General features: G+C 41.1%; 1 protein-coding gene across 3 annotated transcripts in view; it reads right to left on the bottom strand.

The window, feature by feature from the left end:
- Positions 1–1,410: 1,410 nt before the first annotated feature.
- Positions 1,411–17,176, bottom strand: part of Smpx (small muscle protein X-linked) — a 51,959-nt gene continuing 36,193 nt past the window's right edge. For all 3 annotated transcript variants that reach the window (XM_006973249.4, XM_076562501.1, XM_076562502.1), the window contains exon 5: positions 1,411–1,476. The gene's annotated coding sequence lies outside the window, so the exon portion shown is untranslated. The remainder of the gene's footprint in view (positions 1,477–17,176) is intronic.

Here is a 17,176-nt window from a genome sequence, read left to right as displayed (position 1 = left end):
GAGCAAGATAGACCACACTCTGGCAAAACACCTGGGAGCCCAAGTAGGTGAAAGCCAACTAGATAACAGACAACCTTTCAGAAAACAACCGCCGTGGAATGGAAATGCAAGACAGTCTTTTCCACTTGTGAAATTGAGAAGTAGATTGGACTTTTGACAGTGACTTCCTCTGGAGTGACTACAAAGACTATTTAGCTCCAGAAATAGTGCTAAGGTCTGTTCATACCAGGTAGGGGACATGCTTGATTTTCACAGTCTGGTGTTTGATAATCTGGTCCCTCACTGTGAGGTTGTTCACATGCTTCTTCTCAGGTTATAGTAGTACTGGGCATTAATTAAATTTATCCAGACTCTCTCTGTGTGTCTCTGTGTCTGTCTGTCTGTCTGTCTCTCTCTCTCTCTCTCACACTGTCTGTCTCTATCTCTGTCTCTCTTCCCCTCTCACTCTCCTCTCTGTCTCTCTGTCTCTCTGTCTCTCTCTCTCTCTCTCTCACTGTCTGTCTCTATCTCTGTCTCTCTTTCCCTCTCACTCTCCTCTCTGTCTCTCTGTCTCTCTCTATCTCTCTCAAGATGGGGCCTTGATATGTAGCCCAGGCTAGCTTTGACCTAGTAATCATGCTGCCCCAGCCTGGAAGTGTTGGTATTACAGGCCTGTGTCTGGACATGTCTCCATCTTGGCAGGATATATATTTTGCCTCCTTTGCACAGCAGTTGTCTGATCAACCCTTCTCTTCTGATCTCATCACTAAGCTTTACTTTACTGGCTATTGAATTGAACTCTGTTCCATCTGGAATATGAGAGTTCTGAGCTTCCATGGAACTAAAATGCACTCACCATCCACGTCATCCACTGATGGGAAGTAGCAACAGTACAAAATTATTCATGCAATATTTAAGCTCATGTGCAATGACCAGCCAGCCATAGTGTTTCCCATGGTACCTAATTCAGAAGTCCCCACTTAGGCAATATGGAATTTGACTGCTTCATATATCATATTTCTCTCCACTTTAGGGAACATGTAGCTATCTGAAGATATGAAAATTAATTTAGTCTAGATTCATATTTTACATCTACTCAAACATTTATTTGAACTCACAAGAAGTTAATTGAGCTAATTTAAAAGGTGAAAAACTAAAAGACTTCTCAAATATTGACCAAAAGACTGCGAGAAGTAACTTAGACCTTAACATCTAAACCACTGCAGGCACATTGCCTCCATATGATCACATCTCTCCTACAAACCACACTCCCCGGCTGCTGAATTCATGGGCTGATTTGCTCTGCAAGGTGCCAAAAATGTAGCTGAAGTGAGAAGTGCAAACAACTAGAAAGAAGAAAAAGAAATGCACAAAGAGGATATTTTTGCCAGAGTCTTGGGCATTCAGGAAATTCATAATCATACAAATGTATAAATTTTTTTAAAGAAGTGTGTTTATTTCAACCCATTTTTCCTCCTTTAATTCTTCATGTCAACCCTGCAAAAGAAAAAGCAAACATATCATTAGCCTCTTTCCCTCCTTAATTTTATTAAGATATGACTAACAAACAGAAACTCTATATTTACAATGTGATGTGATATTTTGATATATGTATACACCATGAAGTGATTAAATCAAGCTAATTAGCATCTATAACAACTCATACTTTTTTATGGTTAGAAGACTGACAATCTACTATCTTAACAATTTTCAAACATGTACTACATTATTAATAGTAGTCACCATACTGACAACATTCCTGCCATGTAACTGACATTTTGTGCCTTCTCAACATTTCACATTCTTTCAGTCCCTGGAAACCATCATTCTACTTCTGCTTCTGAAAACTCAATATTTAGATTTCAAGTGAGGTTATACAGTATCCTTTCTCTAGCTAGCTTAGTTCACTTAATGCAGTACCCTCTAAGTTCGTTGTTTGGTTTACTTTTCATGAGATATTTTTAGGGACAGCTTATATACCAATATGATTAGCACAAGTTAAAGAAGGTATGTGACCCCATTTTTACTTACAAATGAATCTCTCAATTCTAAGTATGCAATGTGAACTGTGAAAAAACAGTATAGTATAACCATCAACTTTGGTTCTAGTGATTTAAATAATTGTGGACTGAATTAGGATGGTGTTCCTCTAAAGAATTAAAAATGTATACTGAATTTAAAACTATGACTTGGCCTCCCAAACAGATCAAGCCAATCGACTGTCTCACCTATTCAGAGGGCCTGATCCAGTTGGGGGGCCCTCAGCCTTTGGTTCATAGTTCATGTGTTTCCATTCGTTTGGTTATTTGTCCCTGTGCTTTATCCAACCTTGGTTTCAACAATTCTCACTCATATAAACCCTCCTCTTTCTCACTAATTAGAGTCCCAGCGCTCCACCCGGGGCCTAGCCGTGGATGTCTGCATCCAGATTCCTCAGTCCTTTCATGGGGTTTCTGGCACAACTATTAGGGTGTTTGGCCACTAGGCAGTGGTACCGGGTCCTGTGCTCATTGTTTGAATTGGCTGTTTGAAACCTGGGGCTTATGCAGGGACGCTTGGCTCAATCTGGGAGGAAGGGACTGGACCTGCCTGGACTGAGTCTATCACGTCGATCCCAGTCCTCTGGAGGGACCTTGATCTGGAGGAGGTGGGAATGGAGGGTGGGCTGGGAGGAAGGGGAGGGGGGCAGGAAGGGAGAGAACAAGGGAATCTGTGGCTGTTATGTAGAACTGAATAGTATTGTAAAATAAAATAAAAAAATCAATTCTGTAAAAAAAAACAAAAAAACAAACAAACAACAACAACAAAAAAAAAAAACCCTATGACTTGGCAAAACTTAGCCTGGTAGAAATTTGGATTCATGACTCTAATTCAACCCTTTATCCATTTCCATGGCCATGTAACTATAATTTCCCACCATTGTAGGGAGGGTTTAAGTTCTAATGGCTGAGTTTGGACATGTGATTTTCTTTGGCCAAGAAAATGAGACAGAAGTGTCTTTAAAAGTATTACATGCTTTTGCTTGCTTAGTTGCTCCTCTGCTATTGCCATAAAATGAGTATACCCACATAAGCCTTTTGACCCCCAAAGAATGAGAAACCTGTAGCAAAGAGCTAAAAGACCTGAAGACTCATAATTGAGTACAGCCAGATCAGCTAAACACAAAACACATGAGCCAGAATGAAAACGTCTTTTGTTTTCATCATTGGATTTGGGAGCTATTCATTATGCAGCAATCGCTAATAACAAAGTGCCGTTTCTTTCCAAAGCTCTTCCCCACCAAGTATCAAACATTATTGACACATTTGTTTTTCATTAGTCTTGAGTGCCATTCTTTGTGTGTTTTACTTATGTGAATAGGACAAATTGTTTCTAGGTAGAATAAATACCTTTTTATCACCAATGGCTAGATTTAAAAAAAAAATCTGCAGGCAAAGGTCATGTGTCTGCTGGGGCGAAAACTAAGTCTTGGTTCTCTCCACAGCCCTCAATTTCTTCTCTACTTCAAAAATTGGCAAGCCAAATACTATATTTCTCCATATCTCTTATAGCTAGTGGGAGTCATGGAGCCCAGAAATGGCCTATGATCCCTGAGAAGTGTACAGCTGATATCTTTTAGAAAGCTTTGCTTCCCAGTATGCATCTGTAGAGATCACAGAGCCCCACATGGCTCTGAACATTTGTAGCATTGCCATGATGTAGGCTGCATTGTTCTCCTTGCTGAGATAAAATGCAAAGAGCTTCCAAAAGCAAAGTGACTTGCTCAAAGCCTCACATCTTCTAAATAGAAAAAAATGGATTTTAACTTAGGTGTCCTGACTCTGACGCTCTTTCCAGTCTACTAACAAAGATGATTTGTATGGCTCTTTGAACTAGAGGGGAAAGCAGGAAGCCATTATGGTTGTAAAATGAAATGACCTCTTGAATTTCTGTAGAATTTGATTTTTGTATTGTAGTAAGAACACAACATGAGATCTACTCTCAACAAACATTTAAATGTAAAATATGTTATTGTTGGCTTAGGTAAAATGTAAGATCCCTATAGATAATTCATCTTGTTTAACTGAAGTTTCATATCCATTGATGTGTGATCCCTTATTTCTTCCTCCCTCCAGCCCCTAGCAAGAATCTTTGCTTTTATGAGTTTGACTAGATAGGTACGTCATATAAAAAAATCATATAGTAAATGTCTTTCTGTGAGTAATATGTTTCACTTTGCATAATGCTGACCAGTTCATCCATGACCTACAGTGCAGAATTTCTAAGGTTAGATTGAATTCCCTTGTATATTGACAGTACATGTTATTTATTCATTGCATTGCTGTATATTTAAGGGAATTTTTTTTCTACCAATTTTCTAAAGTCACCAAGAGTAAGTAAGATGCCACTTTTGTCTCTGTTCTGGGTTTCTAGATGAGATGTAGATCACTGACTGACAGTCCCATATAGTCATACTGGTCACCATGCCAGTCCTGTCTGTAACTGTTCTCTCTCATCCTTCTGCCCTCTGAGTTCACTGAACCACATACGTACTGTTTCTGCAACATGGCAAGGCCATCAGACTTCTTGCCCTTTGCTTAAAATTTTAGACTGAAACCCCACCTCTCCATGCTTCTCTGTGTGACCCCTGAATGGTGTAAGTCTGCTTATGTACATCATCTTCTTCCCCTTGCATTTCCCACTATAACTCTCCTGCCATGGGGTATGACTTTCTAAAGGGTATGCATGTGCCCTTTCCATTTCCGCTTACATCTGATTGCCTATCAACTGCACCTGATATAGGAACCTCAGGACTGATGAATAGGACCAAGAAATGATAACTGTGTTGGAGTTATAGATAGCCTCACATTCTTCGATGTGAGGCAGCAGGAATGAGCAAGGGGTCATAGATTCAATAAACCAAGACTGATGATTTGATGTGCTATGTCCCCGCTGTGCTGTCAATTCTTCTCTAGACCCCAGACAGAGTCCCATCATGACTAGAGTGTGTTATATTCAATTTATTGCAGTGAGCACTGTGTTGGGTGACATATGGCCAGCCTTTCTGGCTAAGTGAGAGGTCCATGACAAGCTGACCTTGAAGCTAAGACATTCCTTGGACTTCTCTGAACAGCATAAAAGGGGTGATGATCCATAGCAAATTGTCACTGAGGCATATTCTGTGAAGTGTGATTTCTCTCTGAGAAATGTCCAGACAGTGAAACACTGTCTGCAACCCAGAAATGTTACCATTTATATGACAGGCACCATGAGCACTCTGATCACTAGACATCTTCCCAGCTAGATGAAATCATGGCTTTACTGAGAAATATTATTTAGGTGGCCTTAGCCTTAAAGGAAGTAAGCTCTTTCCCCTCAGCCACTGTGCCTAAGAGCCAAAGCAGTCTGCAAAACCCTGGTTAGAGAGACAGATGCTGGCTGGGTCTTGCCACAAGCCTATACTTCATGTGGGAAAAGACAAAGAGCTGATGGTGACGGTACCGGTTTTGATTATGTATTATGTGCTAGGCACCCCATTGTCTACATATTGAGCCTGGTTGTTTCTGTAGGAGCCAGGCAGAAAGTAATAGATAGGACAACAGAAACTTCCCCATTGTCTTATAGATCACCCTGGAGCTCACCCCAGCTCCCTTTCCCATAGAATTTAAGATGGCCCAGTGAGCGCAGGCACAGAACTGTGCTCATAGATAAGGTCAAACATAATCTTCCCTGGACTACAAAGTCCCAGAGGAGTAGAGTCTGTATCTCTGACCTCATGGGACTCACTGTGTACTGAGAATACATGGCTGATACCAGAATACAAAAAAGTCGGGAATCCAGAGACCAGCACTCTCTTCTCTGAGTCAGGGCTCTAATTTAGAAATGGAATCAATGGGAAGATATCCAGAGCTAAAATTGCCCATGCTGTAAAGCACACTTGTTTGTCAGGGTGTTGGAATGCAAGTATGTTGGGCAATCACCAGGGCCACGATGCTTCACCACCTAGAAAACAGTTGTCAGTGACTCCTCTGTGTCCTAGCCTTATGAAGGAAGGTGAAATACCCTGCTAAAAAGTCACTTGACAATTCCCCAACACTTCTTTTCTCCCTGAAATTTAAAAGCCAGAAGCCCCTCCTCCAATTTCCCTTTGACCAAGGCACATTTTGGTTGCTGTAAGAAATATACTAAATCCCTCCCCTGTGTCACTCTCCGTCTAGGCTGAGGATCATATGATGTTTATGCCTCACCATGACCCATTTATAGCTGGCTTACTCATAGTCACTGTGATCCCACATACATCATATGGGAAATGAAGTCCACTCAACACTTGTCTGCATTTGTTCCTTTGACCACACACTCTGCGGGTGGTGCAGCAATTACTCCCTCCTATGTGGTGCCAAATCATACACCCATAAACACAATGACACTCCGAAGTAGTGACACTCAGAGACAGGCAGTGCCTTGTACTCTGGTTTCATTTGCAATGGCCAACCGTATACTCTGAGCACACTGGTTCAAGCCTTGAAGTTCATTAGGGGTTAGCAGATTAAGGCAAGGTCCTGGCATTTGTGGAGCCTTCTAGAGTTTGCAAGGCACATCCACACACATTGTCCTATGGAGTCATTATGATCACACCATGAGGTTGGTAGTGCAAGCTACAACAGCATATAAGAAACATGACAGACCCACAAGAAGAGAAGAAGGCATGAGCCACTATAACTCTATTTAGGCAACTCTGAGCCTAGGAGTCTTTTTTTTTTAATCTGAAACAAAGACTCATAAAGTCAGTGAAACAAAATTCTAAGCCAAATATTAGAAGTATTTTACTAAAGTATGTGACAAAAAAAAAACTTCTCTAGTAAAGCAAAACTCAGTAACCTCTAGTGGTGGACAAAGTGGTAAGTTGGGGGGACTGCTGTCTCAACAAAGTTTTTCCAAATAATAAAGAAAGACTTGTATCGTGTACATGTATCTTAAAATCCTATGCCTAGAGACAAGGATGTTTATATAAAAAATACCCAGACTGTTCCCACAGCTACCAAGCAATGGTCTATGGCAGCCATAGGCTCTAGAAAACCCCAAATTGTTCGACAGTGTCTTGACATAATTAATGGAAACCATTTTATTTTAAATGCAGGCATCCCTGCCTTCTTTCAGTCATGCATGGCTGGAAACCATATTGTCCTAGAGATCACCTTAGAGCTGGTTGACTGTGCAATGACAATGGTCATAATGAATTGTCCAAAGTCTCAGCATTCAGATAAAAAGTATGGTTTTAAGGCAGTGGAGCTGGGGCATGGCTCATTTTTTTAATTAGGAAATTTACATCAAGAATGGTTGAGTTGTAGCTAGTTAACAGCTGAGATCTCTTTCCCCATGCTAAATTATTTTTCAACCCTTTCATAAAATGGGAATAAGTAATCTTTACAGATTGTACAGATTTCTGTACATTCATCAGTGCAGCAGTGGAATAACAAAGAAATGTATATTTATGTGTGGATAACAGATACAAAGAAATATATCTGTAGTGTATCAAAATTTGACTAACAGGACTGGAGAGATGGTGTAGTGGTTAAGAGTGCTTGTTGCTCTTCCAGAGGACCCAGGTTCAGTTCTGAGGACCTGAGTTGGGTTCTGAGCACTCATATCAGGAAGCCCTCAACTGCCTATTAACTGCAGTTCCAGGGGAATCAATGCCCTCTTCTGGACACACACACACACACACACACACACACACACACACACACACACACACACAGGCACAGGCACACTCACATGCACGTAAATAGAAATTTTAAATATTTTAAATTTTTTACTTAAATATTCTTGTACTTGTTCTAATGAATACCTATGTTTAATGAATAAGTTTTTTGCCTCCTCATAGTTTAGCTGTGTGTTTAAAACTGTATAAATAAACAAATACCAGGGGAACAGTGTGATGGGGCCTTCCAGGTGCTTGTTCTCATGACACTTCTTTTTTTTTCTTGAGGCTAGAGATTGAATCCAGGGCCACACAGGATAAGCACATCGTCTACCATTAATTCACACCCCATCCCACTTGATGAGGCTTTTCTTAATTTACACATAATCCCCAAATTACAGTGGCTTGGTTTAAATGTACAATGGTATGAAAATGATTATTTGCTTTTAGGCCTTTGAAAAACATTAAGAAAACAACCCAATAATAGGTCTATTAGGCAAACTGTTACAGCCACCTGAGGAAATATAAAAGATAGAGTGATATGATGAATGATAAAAAATACATATGGTATTGTGAGTTCATTTTCTTTAACCATAGATTAAGATGTTTTGATTCCCAACTTGCAGGGGATCTTTATATAACTATATATTTCATTTAAAAAAAAACTTTATTCTTTTCAGACATATCCTCATGCATCCCAGACTAGCTTGAACTCATCATGTAGCCAAGAATGGCCTTGAATTTCTAATGCTTCTGCCCAAACTCCCCAGTAAATTACAGGCATGTGCCACCATGCCTGGTTTATATAGTGGTGCCAACTGATCCAAGGGCTAAACACAAGCACTCTACCACCTGAGCTCCAGTCCCCAAGCCCCTTTTCTTGACAGGATTGTCTGTGGAATGTTTTTAGAAGTACAAGCATTCAAGGATGAGAAGGATGATTTGAATGCCCATCTTAGAAGCTCAAGTCAATGCTTTTATCCTCCACCTACCATTAATCATTCAACTTCTATTTTAAAAGCTAACTATGACCTAATCCTAACCTTTCAAGACATCACAATTGTTTTTTTACACAGGGTCTCTCCATTGTGTAGCTCTGGCTGTCCCGGAACTGCCCATATAGACCAGGCTGGCCTCGAACTCACAAAGCCTTAAACTCATAGAGATCCACCTCCCTTTACCTCTTGACTGCTGGGATTAAAGCATGTGCCACTATGTCCAACTGCACCAAAATATTTTAACTACATAGTCTAAAGAGTTAAAAAGTCAGAAAAAGATGTTCAAGGAAAGGAAAAGTATCATGTTGTAAAGGGCTCATTTATAGGCTGTTGTAAGTCATTCCTAAGTTGTGGTCATTTTCTTTTTTAAACTCAAAACAGGATATCAAAGTTGGCTGTACAGTAGAATCACCTGGAGATTTGTTTGTAATCCCAGAGCCCAGGCTCCTGAGCCATTACATCAGAGTCCCTAGGGTTGCAATCAGTAGTTTTTACAGTTTCCTGGGTACTCTAGTGCGAAGCCAAGGTTGACAAACACAGGTCTAGAAGGGCTACTCACACTTCGATGTCTGGATGCCCTAGGGATCTTGTTAAACTGCAGATTCTGACTTTGTAAAGTCTGGGGATGACGCTTGAGCTTGTGTGTGCCCCCTCCCCACCTTCCTAGGGAATGCTGTTGTTCCATGGACCATATGTAGAAAACAAAGGGTCTAGAGAAGTGATTCTCACCAGGGCTTGGCACTGCAGACAGGTGACAATGTGTGAAGACACATTTAATTATTACAACGAGGAGGAAGGGGTGCCAGTGGCATGACCAAGTATTCTTGAGCAATCCCCACAGTGGAGTTCTCTGGACCCAAAGCTAACATTACGGAAGAGGAGAAACCCATATCTACAAAGAGCCGTTTTTGGTGAAAGAAAATGCTTCCAAGCTTGAGCCAGAACAGAGCATTTGGTCTCTGGTGTAATAAAAGCATTCTTCTGGGAAACACTGCCAATAAAACCTGAGAGATTTTCTGATAAACTTAATGAGATTACGAGTCCCTTCTGGGAAATTAGATTTACCTGCTCTGCTAAATTTGCCTTGTAACCGAGTTTAATGATCACTTGTACCTGGGCTCACAATGTTTGCTAGCCCCATTTTTTCCTTATTCCAAGATTTGAGCAGGACTTCTGAAGCCTCTTTAAGAAACTCTGAAATAAAGCTTTGATTAATGCCTGTAATCAATGCATCTGAGAAACTGCTTCAACACCCTTAGCCCAACCTGCCTCCCTGCTGGGTACCAAGTGAGCTCCTGACTATAGATTTGGTCATGTTGTCTGTATGCCTATTATGGACACCATACCAAGCCTTCACATCCCAGCTCTCCTGCTTTCTACCTGTACACCTTGGACAAGTTGCCTAACCACTTGAGCCCCAATTTTTTTTTCATAGAAAAATTATAGTGTCAAGCTCTGTGAGGATAACACATTAAAGCATTTAGCAGACTGCCTCCCACATAATGTGAACTGTGCTATTATTCTCAAAGACCCACACAGAGCTTATAAATCAACACATCCTTCCTCTGACTTCCAAGCAAGGCTTTCAGTCTGTGTCATGTTATCTTCAAGCATTTAGTGGTGTAGATGGTTGGGAGAGATCTGAATGTACTGAGAGGAGAATTGAAGGGAGTTAACAAGGGCTTGACAGCCATCAAGACAACTTAGCTGTCATGCAAACCTGCTGTCCAGAGTTCAGTCCCCAGGATCCACATGGTAGAAGGAGAGGATAGACTCCAGAAAGTTGTTCTTTGACCTCCACATAGATGCCATGGAATGTGCATACGCATATACCTGTGTGCCATGCACACACCACCACTACCACCACCACCACCACCACCACCACCACAACAACAACAACAACAGTAGTAATAAATGAAATAAAATTATATTTTAAAAAAAGAAACGAGTGAGCTAAAACTAAGTTGCAGGAAAAAAAAGAAGGGCTTGGGGACTCAGTAGAAAACTGGATTTCTCAGGAAAAAAAAAGCATTTCAATTCTACATCTCCAGATTCCATGGAAGGCTAAAAAAAAGTCTTACAGGTCATGAAAACATTTCTTAGAGTAGTAAATACAAGACAGCTCCTAACTGAATGGATTCTGGAGCATGCACTTAGACCTAACTAATACTGAGCACTTTACCTGTCACTTCAAAGGAATTGTGGGCGGGGAGGAATTTGACTTTAAATAAAGTAGAAATGGACAGCTTCTTAGATGTCCTGGCTTAATTTTGAACAGGGGACAGGCCTTGTGAGGGAGACAGATCCATTCCTAACGATTTAACCATTAATAAAACCCTGCTATAAATGGAACACGAGCAAAAAGGTAGCTCGTCAGAGGGCAAAGGAGCCAGCCCCATTAAACAAAATAGGTCAGGCAGCGAGAAAGGTGTCATATCTCCTGACTAGATAAGTTGATCAAGGATGACAGGCCTTGTCATTTCTGCACTGACTGAAAAAGGATAGAGAATATACAAGAGGTTGCTTTCTTGTTTCCTTTCTTAGAAGATATCTACATCAAATAGAATCTTGGAGAGAACTGATAATATTCACCACGGCTTGCAGTGTTGTCCTTAAAAACTAATGTATATACGGGTGTTAATGTGTTTGTATATGTTTTCCAGAAAAAAAAATTGCTGTGCTTCTTGTAGAGAGTTCCTAGGGCTGGACTATCATTTTGATTTTTACTATTTTTGCTTATTCTGATTTTTGCCCTCAGAAATCAAAAGAGAGGGTAAGAAAATAACTGCAAAGAAAACAAGTAAAATAAGGTGAAGAAAAGTTAAAACCTACCTCTCACATGTAAATTTTTCAGTTCATATCTCTCTCTCTCTCTCTCTCTCTCTCTCTCTCTCTCTCTCTCTCTCTCTCTCTCTTTCCCTCCCTCCCTCTCTCTCTCAGCTCCTGCATTCTAAAGACTCAAATAAGTGAAGAAATCATATCCCCTACTGTTCAAAGTCTGTGCTTTGTTTAGATATGGTTTATAGTGGTTTCATCTGCTAGGAGTGTCAGGGAAAGCAGCAGCATGCTTAAAAAATTCTTCCCCATCTTCACAAAAATAAACAGAATTTAGTGTTTCAAATATGTATATGAAATAGTAAAGCAGACATATTGTCACATGCCTGTAATCCTGGGACTTCAGAGGCAGAAGGAGGGGCAAAAGGCTCAGCACAGTTTGAGACTGACCTGGTCTGCTTAGCTAGTTTCGACACAAAACTCAGGACAAATGAAGAAAGGGCGGTGGGAGGAAAAGGAAGAGGAAGAAGAAAAAGGGGGAGGAGGCAAAGAGAGGGAAGGAGGAGAGAGGAGGAAAGAGGACGAGGGAGAAGAGAGTGGGGAGAAAGGGGGAGATGGATGGAAAAGATGAGGAAAAGGGACTAGGGGAGGAGGAGGAAGGGAGGAGAACAAGTAGTCCTTGGGAAAGTTGGCAGTGAGTAGGCATTATAGAGATGAAAGCACAGCGAATATGTTACTGTGTATGTGTAAGATAGAGCAAATAGCTACATGGCTTTCGGCAACTTCTCTGGAACTCAGTTTTATCATCTCTAAAAATAAACACCCCCAAAATAGCCCCCAGTGATCCTTGATCCTGGAATTCAGAGCCCTACGTTGTTCCCTTCAACACAAAACAGGACTGATTTGTGACAATCAATAGTGCATCACAAAAGTGACAGAGTGTGACTTGCAGCACTAGGTCACAAAAGACTTCACTTGCTGGGATCACATGCTTTGTGGCAAGCCAGCTGCTATGGCAGGAAAGAAGCCCAATGGGTGAGGTCCCCAGGGAAGGCACTAAAACCTACTGATAAACCATCAGCAGCAGCTAGCCAGCACTGTGAGTGAGCCACCCTGGGACTGGACCATCTGGTTTTGTCAACACTTTGTTCCAGCTGATATCCTGACTAGCATTCGGGGAGGAGTCTAGGCTGGAGTCACTTACCTCAGCTCCTTCTGAATGAGGTAATAAGTATTGTTCTTATAAGTTACTAAGTTTGTGCTTCCTTGTTGCACGGCAATAGCTAGTATAGTTTGCCTTAGCTAAGTCCAGTTGCTCTATTTTCGGTCAGTTGCATGGGTGTTATTGATAAGAATCGTGAAAAGCTGATGTTACATATGAAAGTCAGAAGCATAATCCTAGTTGCAGGATAGAATCATATGGCTTTGGATACTTCTTGAAGGGATAGAAGGAAGAGACAGTCAAATTGTACAGAACCAGCATTCTGAGAACTGGAAAGTTTAGCCTTTTCTGACTGGCTGACCTTGACCCAAAACTTACAGGACAATAGTTCAGCACCTGGCTATTAGTTCTTAACACATCATGCTGAAAACACAATCCATTTTTGTTTGCACACCCAGACTGGGCTTGTTAAAAAGAAACTCCATACCTGGGCGGTGGTGGTACACGCCTTTAATCCCAGCACTCAGGAGGCAGAGGCAGGCTGATCTCTGTGACTTCAAAGCTAGCCTGGTCTACAAAGTGAGTTCCAGAACAGTCAGAACTGTAACATAGAGAAATCCTGTCTTGAAAAACAAAAACAAAAAAAAAAGAAAGAAAAACTCCAATGAGATGGCTACTTACTTTGTTGTTAGAGGGAAATAAGCTTGGATAAGACTTAAAAGTAGCCAAGTTTGTGGTTAAACCCAAGTGATTCTCCAGGGTAAGGGACATGATCTGGAAAGCAGAGAGTATAGAGAAGACCTCAGCATAGGTCTGAGTCTTGGGTTTTAGTTGGAATAAATGGCACTGCTGGTCCTCTGACCTATGAGGCTGTGGCTTTCCAAGCACAGCTGGATGGACATGTGACACAATGTCAATGAAACACAGCATGGCTGTGGGAACTGGGATGACTTCAGCTCTCCCTTAAGCACAATCTGGCTATTGTTTGGACTCCTATGTCAATCTGGATGGCTTAATATCTTTCTCCATCTCTTATCCCAAGAATAAGCCATGGCTCACCAATGAGTCACTGTATACAGAAGTATATATCTATACTAGGAAAGCGTGGTTGTTTTTCACATTTGGAGACTTTCATCCCAACAGCCTTGATATTTAGCCAAAGAAGCACTTTCCAAATCCAGAATGATTTCAGTCAATTTTTCAAGAGAAAATGTGATGAACATCTCCTAACTCAGTTTTTCTCAGACAAGCATCAAAATCACCTTTTGGCCGGGCGGTGGTGGCGCACGCCTTTAATCCCAGCACTCGGGAGGCAGAGCCAGGCGGATCTCTGTGAGTTCGAGGCCAGCCTGGGCTACCAAGTGAGCTCCAGGAAAGGCGCAAAGCTACGCAGAGAAACCCTGTCTCGAAAAACAAAAAAAAAAAAAAAAAGAAAAAGAAAAAAAAAAAAGAAAAGAAAAGAAAAATAAACATTTAAAAAAAAAAATCACCTTTTGATCACCAAGTCTACTTTTCCTCCAAGAGGTGGTTGGTAACTAGGCAGATCCCTGTGGCCCTAATGTGCAATCAGTACCACAGATCAATGCTCCAACTAGATCTAGCATTTTGCTCTGATGTAAAAATAATTAGAATAAGTATAAGTGATTCTTGCTCAGAGTCCAAGCCTGAACAACCCAATTGTTCAGAAATCAACTTCAGTTCTTACATCATAATATTTTTAAATAAGCTATAAACCTGGCTATCGCTCATCCAAGTAGCTGGGATCCTTTGGTTCTGTCTGCTCTTGGACATGAAAAGTGTTCAAATTTAGACCCTCCTTTCTATTTTACTTCTACTAATTGGACATCCGTAAGAGTGTTTGAATGAAGATTATCACATCCAGCTCCTTTGTATTATTGTACACCTGGAACTTGACAAAGTCTTCATTAGAAATATCTTCATATAGGACTGGGGGCTGACTTAGTCATTAAAGTGTCTGCTTCACAAGTCTGAGGGCTTAAGATACTCAGTACCCACATGAAAGACTGGCATAGGTGTAACTCCAGCACTGAGGGCAAGAGGGAGCAGAGACAGGTAGAACCTTCCAGCTCATTATCCAGACAGCCTAGCCTCATGAATGAGCTCCAGGTTGAATGAGAAACCTTGTATCAAAGAATTAAGGTGGAGAGTTGATTAAGGAAGGCATCCACTGCTGAGGGCTGGCCTCCAGAAATACTTGTACACACCCATACAAACACCACAATGCAAAATTAAAGAAATATTTTCACAGAGGTTGCAAAAATGATTTCTCATCTTCTCAGTCATTTTATCCAGAGGTTTGTCTGTATTATTTCTTACAACTGCATATAAATCTAGAACACTCTTGAGAATTTTAAAAAGAAGAGTCAGTGGCATACTGAGCTCTGACTTGCCAACCTCTGGTCTGTAACATTGTCAGCACTTAATAAACACTTGAAGAAATTAAGATTGTATCTATGAGTCTAAGTGGCTAGTAGATAAATCTATAACATTGGTAGAAGTCCTTATTATTTACATGAGGATTGTCTCTTGTGATATCCAAAGCCTATTAAACCACATGGGGGCTGTCCTATCTGCCACATGGAAAACCTCCTTAGAATATGATTGAGTGTTGCACAGCCTGAATCCTGGCTGCCCCACTGTCTAGTTGTGCCACATTGAGAAAAAGCATGTACCTGCTCTGTCCCTCTGTTCTACAATGGCATCTTTTTGTTTTGATTTTGTTTTGTTTTATTTTGTTTTGTTTTGTTTTGTTTTGTTTTGTTTTGTTGAGACAAGGTTTCTCTGTGTAGTTTTGGTGCCTGTCCTGGATCTCTGTAGATCAGGCTGGCCTCGAACTCACAGAGATCCCTCTGGCTCTGCCTCCCAAGTGCTGGGATTAAAGGTGTGCACCACTGCCACCAGGCTTACAATGGTATATTTACATACATTTCTTCATTTGAGTCTCATGGGTACTTAGAAAGGTGCCTAGTCATTGGAAACAAGAATTTATGATCACTGCTTTACTAAACTTCAGCAAAGAAGTCTGACTAAGTCTCTTAATACATATTTGAATCTTGGCTATAAAACTGGGGTGAGTGGAGGGATAGGCATGCTGTATGTTAGTGGCTCTCAAAGCATAATCCCCAAACCACCAGCAGCAGTAACAGTGGCCACCATGGAAACTTGTCACAAAAGCACATTTTGGGATCCATTCCAGACCTACAGAGTCAGGAATGTCCAGGTTTAGCCTAGAAATCTAAGACGCAGAAATCCCTCCAGATGATTTTAACATTAAATTTTGAGGGGCTGTTTGGGGGAAGGAAGGAAACTTATGAGGAGAAGGCATATGTGGGAAGGGAGTAAGGAGAAAATGTGATGTAAGTACAATATTGCATATGTATGAAAATGTCATAATGAAACCAATGCTTTTGAATGCTAGCTAAAAAAATAGTTTTTAATTGAAAACCATTGTTCTCATCTAAGAGTTTTCTTCATACTCCAAGACCACTGCCAAGAATGCTGTCCTTGGTGCTGCCATGGTCCCCATTCTCCTCAAGATCTCAGTTAAAAATAGGAAAAGGCTTGCTTCTTGAATTGGCAGGCCATCCATGCAAAGTCAGCCAAGAAGAATAACTACACTATTGGATTCTAGAATCTAACCCTGCAATGATCTCGGCAGGTTGGAAATGCTGGCCAAAATTTACAGAGCTCTTTGGATTTTTAATCGAGACAGCTTTTGATTTCACCTAACTCAAGCTTCTTGGCATTTTACCTCCTACGTGTGCAGTAGGGCTGTCAGTAGTGAGGCTGGGTTACAAGTTCTGTGGTCCTAGTTCATGCTGTGCTAAAGGCTGCAGAATTGCAGCAGATTATGCAAAGTTGGCCTGTGGTGCAAGAGGCAGAGCCCTGGCAACTACCTCTGGATAGTTCAGAATTTGATTGCCTAGTGAGAAAGAGTATACCCAGGAGAGGAAACTGAGTGTGGACTCATCTATGAAGGGATGACAGGAGCACGATGTGTGAAGGGCTTCCAGAAGCATTGTGATGTAGTTACATTTGCCATCCCCATTGGTCTAGAGCAGTGGTTTTCAACCTGTAGGTCATGACCCCTTTGGGGTTCAAATGGCCCTTTCACAGGGGGTCACTTAAGACCATCAGAAAACACAGATATTTACATTACAATTCATAACAGTAGCAAAATTACAGTTATGAAGTAGCAATGGAAATAATTTTATGGCTGGGAGTCACCACCACATGAGGAACTGTATGAAAGGGTCAAAGTATTAGGAAGGTTGAGAACCACTGGTCTAGAGCATTATCAGCAATTTGGACTCATTTGGGCCATGAGCTCCTCTTCCTGCCCACCAGGGGATCTGAAACCAGCTGGGTTGGTGGAGTGGCGTGTTCCTGGCAGTGGAAGCAGGCCTATAATTGGCTCATTATTGGATTGGATTTGGCACAAAATGACTTCCAGGCTCTCTGCTCCCTGACAGGTAATAAGAAGCAAGCTTTGTATATATATGATGCTGCAGGGAATCTAAGATACCTTTCTTGTCTTCTGATGATGATGGAAAGCTTTAC

Source organism: Peromyscus maniculatus, chromosome X (genome assembly GCF_049852395.1).
Source record: "Peromyscus maniculatus bairdii isolate BWxNUB_F1_BW_parent chromosome X, HU_Pman_BW_mat_3.1, whole genome shotgun sequence".
Classification (NCBI taxonomy): domain Eukaryota; kingdom Metazoa; phylum Chordata; class Mammalia; order Rodentia; family Cricetidae; genus Peromyscus; species Peromyscus maniculatus.
Note: the sequence above shows the minus strand (reverse complement) of the source record. Positions and strands in the feature narration are given on the sequence as shown.